At 35.2% G+C, this 20,799-nt stretch overlaps 1 long non-coding RNA gene across 1 annotated transcript in view; it reads right to left on the reverse strand.

Annotated features, from left to right (window-relative positions):
* Positions 1 to 2,931: 2,931 nt before the first annotated feature.
* The window catches only part of LOC118165752, a 24,820-nt gene continuing 6,952 nt past the window's right edge, over positions 2,932 to 20,799 (reverse strand). The window contains exons 3-4 of the long non-coding RNA XR_004750223.1: positions 16,408 to 16,477; positions 2,932 to 3,186 (exon numbers count right to left, since the gene is read on the reverse strand). This is a non-coding gene — a long non-coding RNA (uncharacterized LOC118165752). The remainder of the gene's footprint in view (positions 3,187 to 16,407; positions 16,478 to 20,799) is intronic.

Raw genomic sequence — 20,799 nt, forward strand, 5'->3', positions numbered from 1 at the left:
CTGTTACTACCCTAGTCTTCTCTTTAAACTGAGGTAAATTGGATAGAGGTAAACAGGTCAGCAAGCAAGAGCTAAATCAGTATTTGCTAACCCAGTGATGACTTAACAGCATCACAGACTGCTGAGTGATGCAATGATTTGGTTGGCAGTGAATAAATTGGCTTGTCATAAACTAGAAAGATAAGCAAAGAAACACAGCTGAGCCATGCATCTTGGGCATTCCTGCATGATGTCTGGAAGAAAAAAAAAAAAAAAAAAGGCAACAAAATCCTCTCTTTCTGTTTTCAGAGATTACTGCCTTTCATCTTCTCCTCTAAAACAAAACAAAACAAAACAAAACAAAACAAACAACAACAAAAAAAAAACAACTTGGTGTCTATTGACAGCTTACACATCACCCCTCTCCCAAAACTGAGCTCAAACATCGGTAACGAAAATTGTGGGTATGCTACTTGGTAGAAAGTTCCCTTGAAGAATAATAAAAGAAACTAACAGGTCACAGAACATTAGCCTGTGTAAATGCTTGGTTCACCTGGAGTCAATATGAATCATAGAGCACAACAACAATGCATGTTTCTCCACAGGATATGTATGCAGTGTGCTCTCATACTAGAGCTGTAGGTGCTGTGGCCACATTATAACAGATCTCAATAAAAAGGCACTGAGCTTGGAATGAAGTTGAGAGCTTGAGATTTCCTCCTCAGATTCTGTGTATTGCCTGAATTCCTAGGTAACAACATCAGAGTGTCTTGGAGCATTTTCCAGCTACATCATTTGGTCTAAAAAAAGTTTTCCCTCATGTCACTCATATTCTTAGATAACCCTGCTTATATTAACACCACTGCATCACAACTGCACTGCTATAGTCAGGAGCTGGCACTTCAGGCTTTTTCGCTTTTTGCTGTTCTAAATTAGGTCCTTTAATTAGTATTTGCTCTAATTTCTTCTGTCTTAGGCAGGGCAGCATGTTGTGCTTAGCTTCAGGCTAAGAATTACACCACTCTGCATTTTCTACACATCCAGCTTTACTATGCAGATTCCAGTGATCACTGAGATGGGGCATTTGGCAGCAAGGTACCCTATAGTCATAGGGGTATTCCTGGGAGTAAAAGCAAATAGATACTGCTAACAGCAGTTTAACATTACTCCTGCTATACAGTTGACTACTTCCCCCACTTACCTCAAATGTATTTACCCCTAAATATACCCATATTTAGCTGTATTATTTTAACTAAAAAGCTCATTGCAAGTTTTATGCTCTGGTTGGATGTACTGTGCATGATGCAAAGATACCATTTGAAGTTATTTTTCTCACTTGAATGGTATGAATGTTCTTCACCCGCCTTATAAATCTGTCTTGATGTGTTTCTTTATTCGAAAGCAGCTGCAGTGTTTTTGAAAACTGATGTCCTTTACTAGTCTTTCCAGCTAGAGAAGTGACATTGCCATTCTTTTATGCTGCATGAAAGCTTTTAACTTGCAAACACAGCCTGTCTCCCTCACATCGTAGCTGATTTATATACTCTGGAAAAAGAGAGAGAGAGAGAGAAGAGAGAGAGAAGAGAGAGAGAATAAATGGCAGCAACATTTGCTTTTTAATAACATACAGAAAAAAAAATACTTCAAAATCAGCCATGCATGAAGGAAACATACAGGAGGGGACCTTAAATACAATCTACTGACAGATCATGAACCCAAACTGCCTTTTATGTATCTTGAGGAGAAAACTTTGTAATCATCTATGCCACCAGTACTGACAGTATATTCACTGAAATCATTATACAAAAGTGTTGTAAGACTTGGGATTATCTGAAAGAGTAGAGAACATTCATTTATTCATGAAGTAAAACTGAAAGGCTTCTGTGTATTGTTGGGCTTCCCTAATTAGAAAGTCAGGGAAGTAAGGCTTTAGTTAAAATTTGCTTGAATAGTAAGTTAATTATTTAAAAGAACAGAAAGAAGCAGAATACTTTTCTAGAAATAATAAATAGATTAATCTCAGGTATTTATTCTTAAATGGTTGTCAAGCATTGTTTTGCTACTCTCAAATGCATTGAGATGGTATTTGTTAAGCAGATAAAATATAAAGGATTTTGGATTCACTGCAACAGTGAGAACTGGGAAACAAATGACAACCTGAATTTATTTATTTATTTATTTTTTTCTAAAACACAGTAGAATGTCATCAAAACTGAACTCCTAATCTCTGGAACAGGTAAAGGTAGTTTTCAGCTGGTCTAAAGCAGCAGTCTTAATTCTTGCCTTCCACTGAAGAAATTATGTGTCACTACAAATATGTTTCAGGAGATTTTGCCCATGGAAAGGCTGCATGGCATTAATACTAATTTTTATATATATCTTTGCTTTGCATCTTTGATAGCTAATTCACAAGACCTGGAAAATGATATAGCTTGATATTCTTTATGAAACAAATTTTATTAAGACACTAATCTCAAAACATAAATTTATTTCTAAACCTGAAGGCATCTAAAGACTCAAAATACTATAATTGCATATGCACCATCTTAATTCATAATAGGTAGCTGACATATTTTTGTGATATAACCCTAGACTATGTATGTATTTATGAAGATAATCTCAATTGTCACAAAATAGAAGCTATCAGAATACACTAGAGGTTTTCTAAAATACTTCTATTTGTAATAAACACAAAGAATTTTAAAAATCAACAGGAACATCCAAAAAATTCTATTTTCACTTATTTTGTGATGATATGCAAGTATGTTTATATTCTGATAGGCTCTATTAGAGAATTTCACACTCCAAAGAGCATTTTCACACACTGTCTCAACAACAAAAGTGAGCACTGTGTACATTTACCTTAAACTTCCCTACAGCAATTTCTATTTTCTGCAGACAGAGACTAATGAATTATAAAATATAACGCATGCTAGAAAAGAGCCCTGTTTTTAAGGAAAATAACCTCATACTATTGCTCTTTCACAATACAACTTTAAAAGTCATTAAAATGTTTGCAATTTTTGACAGCTTCTAGAATCCTTTAGGGCACATCCCCATATCTCTCATGACCATGACAAGCAAATTATTTGTAATTAACAATCAAATCAGAGCTGAACTGAGGCTTCAGTTTTTCCTTACTTTGTTGTCCTGCTTCCATCTCTTAAAGAAAAGCAACTTTGCTGGGATACTTCACCTAACAAATAGCTGTAACACAGAAAAAGCAGCTGTGACCTTTAGAAAAGAGTTAAAACTGTTTAAAATCCCTCAAAAATCTTGAAGAAATTCTATAATATTTTGATGTTAACTGCAGCATTAATGTCAACAATAATCAATACACAAGATTTGTCATTTGAGTGTTTTAGACTAACATAAGCATTAGTGAAGGATGCTGAGTGTAATCAAAATGACAAGTACAATTCTTGTAAAGCATTATGTTTCAAGGAGATTCTGATGGAATAAAATAGGTCTGCATCAATACAATCAAAACTGATTTTGGCCATCTAACATATAGTTTGTTCCAAAGCCTGAACATGTTCCTACTGAAAATAAACAAACAAAAAGTGATGTATTTATTATTATATGTATTGCTCAGAGGTCCAAAATATGTTTAGGACTTTGATCTTCTATTCACTTCATAAAAGTAATCACTTCATTAAATAGGATATGTTTTTCTAAATCGTATTCTCCAAAAGTTTGGCACTGTCGATGCTGTGATCATTGCAGGATGAATTCCAAGGGCAACTTTAAGAAAAAAGCCTTTGCTAAAAACTTTAAATGAGCAGAAAATCTGAAAGGTAAGTACAACAGGCAATGGAAGGGATGGCTGAAGATTGACCACACAGTCAACACAGGGTTTCTCTACACAAGTATCTTTTTTCTGATGACAACCAATAAGAGTTGTCAACCATAACTGAAAACAAACTGTATCCATAGGGAAAAATAATCTATCGGATATCTCCACTTCCCTTCCAATATCTTCAAATCCCAGTTTAGGGGACTTGCTGTTTCATAGGTTGCATCTAGGACTTTTGAGTTCACAGTTGCCAAATGATCTATTTTTTTCATGAGTTTGACAAAACCATTTCTGAACTTGTCTGTAATTTTGCTTTTTGCAATTATTCTGACAATCATATTCCCAATTTACATATGTGTTGTGTGGGAAAGTATTTCCTTCCATTTATTTTATACCTCATTATTTCCTTTGGAACCCTTTGTGCTATTAGAACAGTGGAATCCTCATTCCCTAAGCATCTTCCCTATACCCTTTAAAAAGCATAGATTAGTTTTCAATTGATTATCTCTTTTCTGATTTTTAAAAAATCTTTTTAAATAAAAGTTTTTCAATCTCTACAGGACACTTTTGACTTTCTATCCAGCTTTCCCTGAACTTATTCCAATCTTATCATATCCTTTCAAGGTGAGATTACCAGAACAGCATATTTGTATAATTAGGGTCAGTTAAGTAATTTGTGTTTGTTTTACAAGTACCTTATTTCAATCCAACAGGAAATCCATTATATAATTGTAAATAAAACCTAAAGAAACAATATTTAGCCTTGACCAACATGTTTGTTTTTTCAAGAGTAAACACTTCTGGCAACAGATAAATTCATAAATGAATGCAAGATTAATTTTAGTCTTCAGTCTTGGCAGTGTGGTTCTCTATATTCAGGAAACTATATAAATTAGTCCACTATTACAAAAGCTGAAAATCTACAGATACAAGGCACGTTATCTTTCTGTAATGCTTGATACATGTAGGCAAAAGGATTTCAATAATTCTTTCATTTCAGGAAAAGAAATGCTTTAACATTTTAGTAACCATGGGATATGACATACTTTTCATAGTCCTTTGAAGTGCACAATTGCCTTCAAAATGAAGGAGTTGTACATTTGAATCTGCACTTCACTGTACAGTCTGAATGTACCAACAAATTATCCACACTTCTTGGGGCAATGTAATCCCTGTGGTGGTCTGAAGTGAACTTTCAAGAAGAAGTGTTACCATTGAGATTTTACTTGGAAAACCATTTAGTCTGTAAAGATATGTCAAAGGGAAAGAGAGATAAAAATATTGAGTAAAAATGCATTTGTCAACTCTGGTTCACCTATGTATTTTTGTTATAATCTTTTTCATGGAATGAGATGTCATTACTAAGTTGTATATTGTTCCAACATAACCATCCATTACAGCAAAGCAGAAATAGCATATTTCATTAATCACAGGCACAAAGTTAAATAAAGACGTAAGTATATTGGGAGAGCAAAGCTTCAAGTGTATGTCACATTGAACTATTAAGCAAATGCCTTAGAAGGGATTACAGACCTGACAGAATAACAATAGTCATATTAAGTAGCGCTGTATTAACTATGCCTAACTCAGTAATTCTGGTTTATATTGCTGTAAAGAAATTGGTTATTTCAGTTGTCTGACATAGAGGAGCATATGGTACATAACATTTGGAATCAGAAGGAATTTACCAGGGAAACAAACAAATAAACAAACAAAAACAATAACTCAAACTGATTCTATCCGGTTGTTTTGATACATAGGCCTTTCAAATCTATTGTTTTCTTACACATTACTAAGCTGTTCCTTCTATGCTACAGAGAGGAATATGAACAGAATCTATGGTCAATTCATTCTCATATCAGTGGTCATTCACACACTTTGTGCTTTGATAAATAAAGACCTGAATATGAGCCAGGATAACTTTGTGGAATGTTATACTATGTATGGCTGATTTCTACATATTAAGAGAGGTTGCGGGGACAACAGCCATTCTCTTTTGCTCCATTCTGTTCTTTTTACATTATTCCTCACTAAGTGATCTCAAAATGGTGTGGTGTTCTTTCTAATTGTGCTTTTCATGAATGTGAAATGGTCACCTTGCTCTTTGGATTTGACAAGAATACCTGTCTTTTCAGAAGATGTGTGTGATATCTCTAGACCACTATTGTCTTCTCTAACCATCATGAGTTTTTCCAGCATTTTTTATTTCTACAACTTTGATATTCTGAAACCAATAAAGAACAAGTGACCTATCTTTCACTGACTAGTAGTACCATACACTAATCTGGATAAGAATTGATGGTCTTGAGTGCAGGAGTTTATAATGATGATAATAATAATAAGTTATCTGGACTTAAACTATAGAAAATAATGAAATTTGGTTAGGTATGGACCTAACAATGGGCTTTAAGAGCACCTCCTGGACACTTCTGAATGCTTTAGTAATATATTTACTCTTCAATATTTTTAATAATACCTATTAATGAATTCAATGTAATAAGTATAATGTTTTCAAGAATAAAAGGAATGTTTCTGATAAATGTTGTAGCCCTCTTTTACTTTTTAACAGTTGCTTCAGAAGTGTTTACTGTAGACAGGTAGGAGATCACTGTGGACATGACATTTTTTAGAAAGGTAGAATTGCACTTGAGTTATTTCCATCTATTTTAAAGCACTTTATTCAACCAGTTTTCTGACAAGGCTACAGACAAATACTAAAGTTTAAATATTTATTTATTGTCTGAGGATGACTTACAGAAAGATCACATCTGTTTTTTTTTAAAAATGTTTCTGACTTGCTCAGTTGCATATCTCCTTGCATATCTCAGTTGCATATCTCCTAACCTAAATTACTAGTGGTGCTACGCTACTAAAGTACACAGTGGCATGGGATGGCACAATATGAGGACTGAGATAACTTCTCTTTAGCAAAGGTAACTGAATTTAACTTTTCCAATTACAGAGGCCTAGAATTACACATTTAATTTCTTCTATGCAACATGAAAACTGCATATTCATTGGATTTAGGGGATTAACTTTTTCAAAATTTGTATGCATATTTACTACCTACGTACCTAAAGAATTAAGAATTAGAAATGCTATTGTTAGCACATTTATTCTTTCATCTGCCCATTTAAAAAATCTTGGTCTGAAGTTGTATTTTCTCTCTCTCTCTCTCTCTCTCTTTTTTTTTTTTTTTTTTTTTTGTGCCTGCAGACTGGATAAAGTAATGCTTTCATTCTCCATTTCAATTTTCCCAGACTCTTATCCCTCTGCAATTGAAAATAATCAAACTCAGCTGACATATCACAAAACCATTTAGCAATTTTTACTATACTTTAGAAATGTACGATTCCTTCGTTAATTTGGAAACATTTAATGTCATGAAAATATAATGGACTGGTATTTATGTTATTCTCATATTTTGCCTTCATTTTACTAGCACTCTAAAAATAAGACTCTATACAAAAATGATTTACTTTGTTATTCGTATAAATCCTCCAGAAGCACTCCAAAATTATACTGATTCCACATCGTTAAATATGCTGAAACTAGTAGAAAATTATTAAAAAATGCATTATCTTTATCTTTCTGAATACCTGACAAAAGTTTAATAAAATATGGGAAGTGCCAATAGTAAATCTGTAAGTGGGTAATTTAAGTGAAGCAAGTGAAGCAATATCTCTTTACTGGGTGTAACCTGGCTTAAATAATATTATTGGTGTTACAGATATTCAGCACCTTTATAATATATATAAGGTGATCTGACATGTCTCAGTAAAAGCCCCTTTTTCCAGTTACATTAACTTACTTAGCTATGGCTTCCTCATGAAGAATTTTGTGGGAACAATTCAGCCAAAATAGATCAATTCTTTCCAAGAAGTGACTAATAGAAAACATAATATTAAAAAAGGAAATGGATGTGATTTAGTACCCTACTCCTATGGACCAAGGAAAATTCATTGACTTCATAATGTTCAATTTGTCAGAGCTACAGAAATCTTAAAATAATGAAAATAATGCATATAAATTCAACATCTTTGAAGTAAATCTCAGTCTGTACATGAACAGCAACAGCAGAGCTTTATTGAGATTTGCATGTCTGTAACTATTGGCAAGAATGTACTTTAGCTGTCTCCTAGGTGTGATCTGCTTCCTCTGCTCCACACAGACTGAACCTCATCACATCTGCACATAGAGTGTGAAAGGTGCTTCAACATGAGAGTCTGTGCTTGCACGTTTAGCAGAAGATAAGGTTTGCTTACATATTCATAGATACATTTCCTCCACAAAACTTTGTCTCCAAATCAGATTTCTTATTGCTTTCTCACTAGAAGTCGTATAAAAAAGAGGATCCTATGTTTTTAGCCTCCTTCCCCTCCCTTCCTCTTCACCTCCCTGTTATTGTAGCCACAAAACTGAAAGAACATGTGTTGACACAAAGATCTGCACTGAGGGTTTCTGACAATAAAGAAATCTGATTCCCTTTTGAGGGTTTTTTTCAGAAACCTTCTCATCTGCTATGCAGAGATCACAGGTCTCTGAAAAAGCAGAAAAGAAAATTCACACTAATTATTTCTCCCTACAGTATTATCATCAGACAGTTTTCAATTCTCTCTTAAATTATATAGTATCCAGATGGTATCACAGAGTGCTAAGTGTCTATTTTATTTGATTTATGAAATAGCTTGAAACTCACTTTCTGAGTAAAGAGTTTTTTGAAGTAGATAAAAAAGTTCAGGTATGGCCTGAAGCGAACACTTCAGGTCAGAATTTAAAAATGTTTGTGTGTAACTGAGACACAGAGATATCATAACTTGCCAGATGTTTAGTCAGAACTGATTACTGTGACTGCACTTGTTCTGAACCCTCCTATCAAGCAGGATAAGCAATATTATCCTAGGCACAAGCATGTAAATCTGCTGGTGGAAAAGTCATATTGTTCTTGCCCTATGTGACTTTTACAGACCATGGCATAACAGATCCAGGTGCTACAAAATAGCACAAACAGTAATAAGAGAAATTTTTATCATCGTTATCATCATCATACAGGTTACCTCTGCTGAGTGTTTGCCCCAGACAATTGATTATGGACTAAAAAGTTAGTGTCTTGTTAAGGTGCTTAAGTCTCCACAGATGGTAACTCCTCTGAGAGATCAAAAAACACCAAGATTCTTAATTGCCATGGATTTTACTTTTAACAATCTGGTCCACAGACCAAGAAAAAAAAAAAAAAGAAAAAATCTCTCATGCAATCCTCTGTATTTTGTTAAGAAAGGCAGTCTGAGACTGCTTCAGCTACTAGAGACAAAAGCCAAGGCAGAGGCATGTAAGTCCCTTTACAGACTGCCTGGATTTCTTTATGGTATCACAACATCTACAAAGTTCATTACTGAACTGTGTGTCTCATTCATCAGCAGGAAAACATTTCTTACTGAGAGAACAGTTCTGAAAATAAATAAATAAATAAATAGTTTTGATCATCCCATTCCATTTTCCCAATGAATCTGTCCCAAGTGGGATTAATCTCAAAGCTCATTGCCAAACTACAAGGATGTTCTTGAAAAAGTTTCACATTTAATCCAAAGAGTTCCCTTTTAATCTATAACCATGGGTGATGTTTTTAACTAGTTGAAGATAATGAAAGCCATGTTAGATTCAAAGGAATGAATTTCTTAAATGGTTATCTTGAATCTATTCTACTGTGACTGGAGTTGCTAAGAAGGGTGGATAAAATTGGTATACAGGCTCACAGGAATCAGATGTATTTTTAAAGATGTATCCTATTAATATGTTCTGACATTCCTTTTTCCCAAAGGTTTTCATAACAGCTTTCAGATTCCATTAATTATGTGCCTCTAGTACTGGGGTTTAATTAAGAACCAATGAGATTAACTCTTTTAACCAACCTACTTGATTATTTACCTCATTCCTTCACTCACTCTCCCTCCCCAGCACTACATTACCCAGGTTTCAAGTTCCTTATGTTTTGCTAGTCCCTGCTCTGCTGCTGGTCTCAGTTACCCCTCATGGGCATCACCAGCCAGGATCCTGGAGCATCCCCTGCAAAATGTATTCATACACCTCCTAAATCCCCTAGGACCTGCACCCACTTCCAAGATCTTTTCTCAGATTTATCTTTCCAACTCTTCTTTGGTCACCAGCTCTTCTTTTCAGAAAAGCAAGCCCTAGGTTTCCTATCCTAAGCAGGCTAAATGCAGGAATACAATTAGACTCCTAATTGGTTCTTCTTCCTGCTTTTGTATTAATTTCAGAAAATTGTATGGGGCACTTCTGTTTGTCTACACACTTACAAAATTTACAACCAGCTTGTACCACGTAGCAAGAAGCAGGGTCTGACTGGGAAGTTCAGAAGCTCAATTTTGGGCATTCACCTAGAAACACACACCCAGTTCCTAGCTGTCTGTTAGTGTTCACAGTTTATACTATATATTCACCTAAAACACCTATTTATATAAAGTCTGCAGTTCTCTGAAAGAGGATTGTCAGACTGTAAAGTCATTTTATATTATTGTAAATAATCAGAAAAATAATGCCCTCTTACACAGGATGACTTCTAACCTTTCCTAAGGATTCTGTTAACACTTCCCTACAGGTAAAATCATATATGCTTTGATCATGGAAAGTACAGTGTGAGGTATAGTCCTGAAGGTCCTTTTAATTAGATTTTGCTTTCTACTTAAACTTGAATACATTGATAAAGAAAAGTAGAAAGCAATACTGATAGAATCTGTTATAAATAAATAAATAAATAAATAAATAAATGATTTAAACTCCTGACTTTGTACTTGGGTAGTTTCTGAAATCTTCACATTCATTGTAGTGTAAAAGTGTGCATAACAGAACCTTCTTGCACATGTACGTAAGTGTATAAGTTCTGCACTTGCTAGAATCTCTGGGAATTAACATGTTAACATTTATTTCACTTCTATTAAATGGTTAACTCTTTCCCAAAATGATTGCTTTACTTGTATAAAGCTTGACTCTGTATTTTTATGTTTATTGGTCTAGCCAGTCCTTAGCACTGATTTTTACCTCCTACTGGGTAACACTAAAAACATCTCTAGAGTGTTTCCATAAATATTTTTCATCATGCTTCTCCCATTCTCATCAAACCTTTTAATCTCTTAATATCCAGCTTGTTCCTCAGCCTAATACACCTTTTTTTAGTGTTTGACACCTTATACCCCCCTTTATATGCTCTCAGCTAAGTTGCATTTTTCTCAATCCTGAAATCATATTTGTGTTATGTCAGCCTGCTGCCATTTGTCTCCACCCTTCATTTCTTTTCAGTAGCGTGACTCTTTATTAATGTTATGTGTTGCTAGTACTAAAGGAATTCATGTTTGAGAACAGCTTATAACAGCAAAAACTGGTGTCATCATATTTATATTTGGTTAACTTGCTAGTATCATGACTGAGTTTTCAAAGACAATAATAATAAAAAAATCAACAGCAAGCCAGTAGGTAATTAAAAGAAGAAATTAGACAGAAAAGAGAAATGAAAAAAAATCTTCAAAAATTACCTAACCATATTCTCATCTACACATCTTGTTCTCTTTAAAAGATTGACTATACCAGTAAAAGATTTAGAAAATAGCAGAAACTTTAAAGGAATTGACAAAAGCAATATTTCAGCTGCATGTCTCCCCAGTGTTTAAGAAAAGAGAGACAAATTTCATTTATGTATGCAAAAGCAGTGTTCATCTTCACCTCCTGGTGTCTAGTCAATTGCTTCTTGTGTTGCTTTCTTAGGTGCTCAGGGCAGGGTTTGGATGATACATGACTCAGTTACCAGTGTATCTGAACTGCCTTTAGTGTACAATTAACTTGGACTGTCATGTGGTCCATGTTTGTCCATCTCTGCTCATGTTGGAGGAGATTCCAGACTTTTTGTCTAAAGTCCACCTTGAGAATGTCTTAGCCATGGTTCACACAAAACATGCCATAGAGGTTTTTCAGCTAGCAGCTCCCATAGTATGGGAAATGGAAATGGTGGGAAATAGTATGTCAGTGGCTTCCTTCAAGTGGCTATTAGTACTATTAACAGACATTTAATATGAACCATTCCTGGTCAGCAAATTATAATAAACAGGGAGAAAAAGGGAGAACACAGAGAAGGAGGTGGATGCTACAGCTCACAGTTGCTAATTCAGAAAGAATACAAAACATATAGATTGTTAAATTAAACTAACATCTTTAAAGTAGGTTTCATCCCTTTTCAGTTTGTAATTAGGGCAAGGGACAGGATATTCTGAAAGCTCTTCACACATTGGAAAGAGCTAGGGGGAGTGTCAAGTAGATCTCATTCCAGTGTCTCACTTAGCTTTACAATCACTACTGCAGTAAGAGAGGGAAAGATTCAGCACTGCTTCTGGAGGTCTACTAAATCTGAAGACTGTGTCACTTTTAGAGCAAGAACTAAGAACTTTCTTTCTCTCCAATCTGTAATGACAATGGAGTGGCAGCCACTATCATTTACAGAAGCGTTCAGGCTTCTGTTGCTTCTACTGATTTTGGTTGTGGAAACAGAGGCAATAGCTGGAGTGAAGTAAATCTGAAATCTACAGCACTGGCAAAGACCCAACTGCCACACAAAACATCTTTGAGCACTGCCTAGCTGAGTGCTGACAAAGGTTAGGGTGACAACTTCTTTACCAGCTTTGAGTCTCAAGAGACAAAAACAGATAACCACCAAGGAACTGCAGAATGGCAAATGTTCTTTGACCTTTCATCAGCAGTGAAGACAATAGAGACTGTGACTTTGCTGCAGTACTTTCCAGCAGTGTCAAAACGTCTCTGTTATCAAATCTGGATGATCCAAGACACCCAACTACACACTTCTGTCTATATTCTAGCATACTTAAGATTTTTAAGACTCTTTGTGTTTGCTATGCTCAGACTAAGACTCTTATCAGCTTCACCAATGCTGCCTTTTCAGCACAGCCTCCAGCAAGTATGACTCATGGAGGCATTCTCTTGGAGCCATGCATTTAATGCCAGTTGATTTTTGCAGCACATTCCCCTGAGATTTTCAGGTGATGGGAAGGGTGTGTAAATTCCCACTGAGTTATTTTGAGGTGTAAATCTTCATCCTTTATATTGCAGATGTAAACATCCTTTACATGTTAGGAAATGATGTTATCTCTTAAAACATGCCTTTTTTAGGTAGCTTTAGTTTCTCTATTTTATTCTCATTTTAGTCAAGCCTGAATTTTGGTGGACGGTTGGATTGAACGTAGTGTATGTTCATGTTCTGAAGGAGGTTGGTCTCGTTTCTTTAAACAAACTATTATTCTGAATAATACCTACCAGTAGTTATGTATTACTGTTTGCTATCAAATCTTGTAGTAATGGTGAATTTCTGAAGCCTCAAAATTAAATGGGAATGAAAAATTTATCTGATTAAGTTTAAACAGCTTGAATAAAAAATGTTATTTAAGCACAAGAAAGCAAAGATCTTTTTCGGCAGGAAAAAGCAGCATTTCTGAAAAGGTTTGGTTAACTGATGTCACAAGGTTATTAACAGATGATTAGTAAATGGACTTAGGACAGCTTAATACTAACATAGCCTGGGGGGAAAAAAAAAAAAAAAAAAAAAAAAGATGAAAAATATGCATAGTAGGATGAACCTTAATATTCCATTTAGGTTCATTGCTGAGTGCATGAAGAGACAAGACAGATGAAATATTGATGAAAAGAATGTTTTGTCCTTTTCATCTCTGTTTATTATGTTTCATGTTTACAGAAAGAAAACCAAGAGCCAACAGATTATACCTGGTATTGCAGCCATACTTAATTGGATTATAAGATCTCTAGAATGCCCTTACCATTTATCCTACTCCTTCATAATTGCCTCATTATCATTCTTTTGCTACTTTATCTACAGTCCAAATTTCCTTTCTATCTCCCTGGCATTGTTCCTTCATAGGATCTTGCATTATTGTCCTGTTGAATACCCATACCTGAAACTCATAACATCGGTTCATTTACTGCAGGACTGGATCAGGTCCCTGATCTACTAATTATCTGTTACATTATCTAGTCCATCCACCTCCCTCAAATCCCCCCTTAAAGTATTTCCTCCCTGCAAAGCCTTTCAAATTTAACCTCTGTAAAAACTCCAAAATCGTTTCACCACCTTGTGTATGTGCTGTTAATCAGATTTTGATTTGCCTGGACTGTTTTGCTTGTGTCTGACCTACATTGTGCAGTCCTTGGGGTAAGCTCTGCTTCCTCTTACTTGTTTGTACGATGCTAAGAACACATATACCACTGAGTCAATAGTACAACGCATAATAAAATACTATGTAATTTATCACCACATCTTTAAGATTGTATTTCTTGAATGGAGTGGGTGGGCAGAGATATTTAAAAATTCAACTTAATATTTGGGAAATTGCTGAATATACAGCCTGAGGGTGGAAGATGTCCTGTTTTCCCAGGACAGGTACTTTTTTTCTTCCCCAAATCTCTCTTTTTTTTTTTTTTTTTTTTTTTTTCAATGTAATTGTCCTGGTTTCAGCTAGGATAGAGTTAATTTTCTTTCTAGTAGCTGGTATGGTGCTGTGTTTTGGATTTAGCATGGGAACAATGTTGATAACACACTGCTGGTTTAATTGTTGCAGAGCAGTGCTTACATTAAGCCAAGGACTTTTCAGCTTCCCACACCACCTCCCACCAGTGAGGAAGCTGGGGGTACACAAGGAGCTGGGAAGGGACAGAACCAGGACAGCTGGCCCAGACTGGGGGCCATATGATATTCCATACCATATGACATCATGCTGAACATTTAGTACGGGGTGGCTGGCTAGGATGGGAGGGACCACTGCTTGGGGATGGGATGGGCATTGGTCAGTGGGTGGTGAGCACTTCCATAGTACATCACTTTTTTTGTACCTATTATTACTAATATTAATATTTTTTATTTTCTGTCCTATTAAACTGTCTTTATCTCAACCCACAATATTTTACTTTTTTTTTTTTTTTTTTTTTTTTCTGATTCTCTCCCCCATCTCACTGGGGGGAAGGGTAAACAAACAGCTGTGTGGTGCTTAGCTGCAAGCTGGGTTAAACCACAAAAGTAATGTATTTGGACTTACCCTCCAGTCTCATGTAGATGCTGAGGCAACTATGTTTCATATTCTTTCAAACTTATTTCTATTCACATTAAAAAATAATTTGGCCCATTAGCTTCAGAGCTGTGCTAAAGCCTTACAATTAACCCAGAAATTGGATGAATTAATTTTATGTTTTATTATAACCTTACACTCGAACTCCATTTACTCGGCTCCATTATTTTCCCATCTCTGTTTCTTAAGAAGCCAAAAAACCTCCCATCAAGATTATTAAAGACAATTTTATGTTAATGAAAAGATTTGTCCTCCACACAACTTCAAACAAAAATGACCCAGCATGTTGCTGGGCTGTTCACTCTTTCATTCTAACCTTGCTCCAGAGATGTTAGGTTGTACCTAGCATTAACATGGTAACAGCCACCCTCTTGGAACAGATTTTCTTCAAAGAAGCTTTGAAGAATTTAGGAGCAGGTGATTCTTCACAGAAATAGCTTATAAGAAGTTTAAGAAACCAGATTATTTCATTTTTTGCAAGTATAACCTAGGCATGTTACTCTGTAATCAAATATTTTACTCCAAAGTTCAATGATACTCTACAGAACTAAAAAGCACTCTCATATAATGAAAGCCTGCCAGGCTCCTGGTAAGGGAAAACGACAGCCCAGCACTTGGCGTAAATCAGGGAGCAGAAGAATGGTTAACTATTCAGTGAAGGACCATCAGCTCTAGACTGAAGATGGAGAGGAAAGGCACCTGCACTTATTGACTACTAGGAGCAAGAAGTAAAAGAACATGGGTTATTATAAAGCAGTCAAGCACATGGTCTTAATATCCTTGTGAGAATATCTGTACTGCAAGTAGAGCAGCACTTATAGAGCTTTACTTTAGCTTAGCTCCTCATAGTAAAACTATGGCTGCACAAAACCCAGGAAAGTTTGCAAAGCCGGATATTTACCTCATGCTGAGATAGGTGCTGCTATGACTGCAGTATTTTCAGTAGAAAAAATGTAAAGTTCAGGTAAGCTTACACAAGCAATATCTACAGCTGTGATTGGTATAAGCCGAGGCACCACAAAATCATTCTGATGTTGTGCAAAGCAATTTAACTAGATGTAACCCATGAGCTAAGAGTCCAGCTTCTTACCAGAAACACTTTCTTCTACATCTTTCATTCTTATATTTCATCTACTTAAGGCTTAGTTTCTCCAACAGATCAGTCCTACGCTACATAAAGGAATCCAAGTCAACAAAATAAAAAAGAGCTGAGAATCGTACCATCTTACTTCTGAGCCACTCTCTACTCATTAAACGTTAATATACCCAGAGTGACCTGATGCTCATTAGGATGGTCTGGAAGAATCATTTCAGCCTTGTCAGTCTTCTTATTTCTTCCTCTTTAGTTTTCTAATGTTTCTTGCAGATTTTCCTTTTAATAACTTCCTTATTAATTTTACCAAAATAAATAAATAAATAAAAATCTAAAATCCAGAATCACAGCCACAAACACACATGAGAATAGGACTAGAAACTTACCAGAGGATAGACATCAGAATCAAATCACAGAGACTGCACCTACCCACAGTTTGCTTGTTAGGGCGGTTTCCTGAAAAAAAGATCACAGATATTCTTTGGACTTGAAAGCTTGCGTTTTGAATCCTTCCTCAAAGACATGAGAACTAAAATGCTCCAGGTACATAAATGCTTATATCTGCTACTGGATATATTGACCTCTTTTCTGTGACACTCATAGCACTTGTGACAAAAGAAGCTGTCCTATGCCCATATGAATATTTCTTGTCTGAAAGAAAAATTAAAGCTTTATAATTTTTTTCTGTGTATCTTAGACAACATCAACATTTACAAAGAAATCAGCAACTTCACTGTGAGCTCAATCATACTCTAGCCCTTACAACTGTATATTTTTGAAACAAGCTTCCAAAGCCAAATTAGAAAACATCATCTACCACTATGGGAATTATGCTTGCAGCAGGATGGCAAATTTTCCATGTATGTGATTATGGTTTAAAAAGATAACTTAATCAGAACTTTAACATTTAACATTAGGATTTCTTATTTGAAATACCTATGAATCACAGTGGCAAAGAACAATGCATGGCAATAATTTATGTCTTCAGATAAGTGATCAGGTGCATAAATATAATTTGAAATTTTCAATATATTTTAATAAGTTTTGTAAAGGCATCCCCTGTCTTCTGGAACTAAATTGAGATAGCAATTACAAAATCTAAATATCTGCATATGTGTGTCCCTTGACCAGAGACTCTTTATACACATAGGGCTTGCTTTACACAAGGAATATCTTTCTGCAGATACACAGACAATAATCTGCTCTTGCTATTGTAACATAACCATTCTTTAGGAAATACTAATGGTACAGGAAATGTATAAATTATTTCATCTGAATTAATGTGCACCTAACTTGTCCAAAATGTGCACCTAACTGATGTGTAAAATCTGCACCTTAACTTGTCAGCATCTATATGACCACTAGGTGCTGAACATCTTGGTCTGTTGATATTACCACATTGACTGTTTTGAAAAAAATAAGAACAAAAATCTGATTATCTGTCTTGAGAAGCTTGTAGTCCTTCATGACAAATTCTGGAATTTCAAGGTGTTAAAAAAATATATATAAAAAAATAACTATTAATAAATCATTACTGAAATTGAAAAACCTTACTGGTGACACTTTTCCTTTTGTCAACAGCAAACAGGTGAGAGGTAAATGAAAGGTAACAGTTTGAAATTTAAAGAAGAGACTGAAGTTGCAGTTTCTGTTCTTTACACTACTAACATGATTTAAATCTATGACACTGAGAAAGACACTTAGCTTCTCCAGTACAAAATTGGCAAATTATATTAGTATCTGCCAACCTCATTCAGTTGCAAATGGTAGAGTCGACACGTGAACTCTTTAGCAGTTTCTAAAGGAAAAGGTTCTTACACAAGTATATAGCATAATCTAATATGGAGCCATAGATTTGCAGGTAATCTTTCTACTAGAGATTTCATTTTGCTAGTTAATCTGGTTACACAAATTTGTGTAAGATACCAAGTCTACACTTGCTTCACTATTAATGATTTTTTATCTGCAGTGGGTGATGTTCCAGTATTCATTCACATATATATTGCACTGGCTTCTTATGACAGTGCCATGTAAGACTTTGTTCCCTGGTTTTGTTCCTTCCTTTTCATATTTTCTCAGATGCTAACATTAAGCAATTCTTCTTTTTCTGACGTCTGGGTACCGCATCAAGATTTTTCTCATCTATCCCACTTTTGCAACCCAGAACTAGTAAAAAGTTTTTTTTACAAGAAATCTAGAGGCCATGTCCTTTCTAATGTCATGTTTACAGGCAGCACTTCCCCTTGGTTGTGACAAGCACTCCTATTCAATGACTGTAATATTTGTAGCAGAGATAGGTACATAACACTCAGTTCAGATAAAACAATATGAAACCTGTAGGTCAGAGGAAACAGTAAGATGGGGTAGTGTTATTTCTGCTCCTCATGCAATTTAGAGGTCTGATTAGATCCACGAGTGCTATTAATGATCTGATAGCGACCATCATAATCTTCGCTTTTCAATTTCATATTTCCCTGTTTTTGAATAATGATTATTATCTTTTCCTGAAGATGCTATTATTATGCTGCATCCTGTTTAAGTTTGCTCCTCAATTCCACCTGAAGGTAGGAAATTATAAAAGATAACAAGTAGCTTTTGACATTTGTACAAAAATACCAAATCTTGGAAGATTTGGCTACCTTATAATGAGGCTTGCTTGGTCTTGAAATTGAATCACTTATTGTATGACATGACCTCAAACTAGGGTTTAATTACAAGGTGTGAATTTATTATTCATTAAAGTTAGGCTGAATATTTCCAAAGAAGAGTGAGGCATATTGAAAACCTGTTTATAGCTCTCTAACTCTTGTGATTGCTTTTTGTATAGGAAAGCTGCAAAAAAAAAAGACATATATTTCCCTGAGATTATGTCTTTGAAACCTGAGAAAGTCTTCCTGAACACCATTTATCTGTATCATGAAGATAGGTAATTAACCCCATCTGAAAGAGTTATTATTTTACTAGGCAACATTGTACTCTATTCAGCCTTTTTATCATCTGTTATAGAGAAGCATTGTCAGCATCGTTCATCTCTTACCCATTCTATTCATAAATGATAGAAGCTTGAACTCTGTAAATCAGTTCAGCTCATAAAACTGGAGACTGATAATAGGCAAGCACACAGCAAACATCACTGCATAAGCTCTCTGTCATATCCCTTTTTGTCAGAGTTGTACAATGAAACACATTCATTGTAACTCAGTACATCTGATTTTTTTGAGCCTACATATATTTGTAGCTGTTCAACTCCTGAAATTCAGTTACAGGATTGTGCTCTTTCCCCTCTTCTCTGTATCTGCTGTCATTACAACATCACTAACATCAGAATATTGATTGATTTTTGTATGGTGAAATAGAAAAAAAAAAAAAAAAAAAAATGTAACTGCTTCCTCTGCCCAGTTCCTATGTCTGACATCAAATAACAAAATCTCTAAAAAGTTTTGACTGTTATGCTAATTAATTTATATTGTGGGTGGCATAGTACATTTTTATTTTACAAAGAAGCTTGGCTAAAAAATTCACCTTACTCTTTTGTACTTGCTTTGATTTTCCTTCTTAGTGTTGAAGACAGAGAATTTTCCAAGTCTATATTTTAAAAGAGTAGATCAGGTTCTGTTTGTATCAGTTGTATCACATTTTTGGGAAGAATTCTTTTAAACATTCCACAGGCTGTTTGGAGTTTCAACAACAAAATATGTGCTACATGTAACACAGCAGTTAATGGAGGTTTTGCCTTACCAGTTGACACAAAGAGCGAGGGACCAGGGTTTAATTTGCTGCAGTTATGCAAGACCACAAGTCTACATTTTCTGAATGAGCTGTAACATTAAATATATTGCATCTTGCCAACCATTAGCATTACTCATGTGCAGAGGTTCTAGATGGTCTTGCATCTGCATTTCTAGAGGCTATCTCTAGTTGGAACCCTGGTATGTGGCTGCAGCTTTTGTTCCCCCAGGAGAGAAATCACCTTGATGTCATTGATGATGTACTTCTGAGAGTATCATATCAACGCATGTATAAAAGCAAGGCAAATCTACATCTAGGAAGAACTCTCTAGCACCCCAAATAACTAATACTGATGTACCAGTTCTGCACCTTGGCCACCAATCTTCTGTGTAATAAATGCATTTACAAAATACAATAAACAAAACTTAGGTATTTGTCCTTTTTTCAAGATAGCAAACCCTCCAGAATGCTGCCAGACATCATATGTCCACTTCTACATATGGATCAGAAAGAATCCAGGGAAAATTTACTTTTTCTAGACAAACAAACAAACAAAAAAGATAGGATGGAAATGTATTTAGCACTGTCTGTATGAAAGTTAGATTACCAATAAAACTGGTAGATTGAGAGCACCAATACCATAGCAACCCGAATATTTTTAAGCTTTTCCAATACTAAGAAAGCTCTAATTGTCCAATAAACCATGAGGTGTACTGACCTTATCACTGGCTTCTTCAACTGCTGCAGTTTCAAAACTATTTCCCCTCTTATTTAGATTTCTAGATTAATCTGCAGTCCATTCAGCATTACCTTGTGTTTGGGACCAGATGGACTGGATGGATTTAAATCAGGTCTCGGTGTCAAAGAAAAACATATCTTTTGTTCTAAAATCCTCTCTCACTGTTCCCTTTCCAGTGGGAGGCTATCCTTCTCATACCATATTAAAATTGAAATATGATGTAAAAATTTGGGTATTGATTACCTCTAACTTTTTTCATATGATAGACCATTCTTATAACTCTGAGGGGAAAAAAAGAAGGGGGGGGGGG

Source organism: Oxyura jamaicensis, chromosome 4, assembly GCF_011077185.1.
Source record: "Oxyura jamaicensis isolate SHBP4307 breed ruddy duck chromosome 4, BPBGC_Ojam_1.0, whole genome shotgun sequence".
In the NCBI taxonomy this organism is placed as follows: domain Eukaryota; kingdom Metazoa; phylum Chordata; class Aves; order Anseriformes; family Anatidae; genus Oxyura; species Oxyura jamaicensis.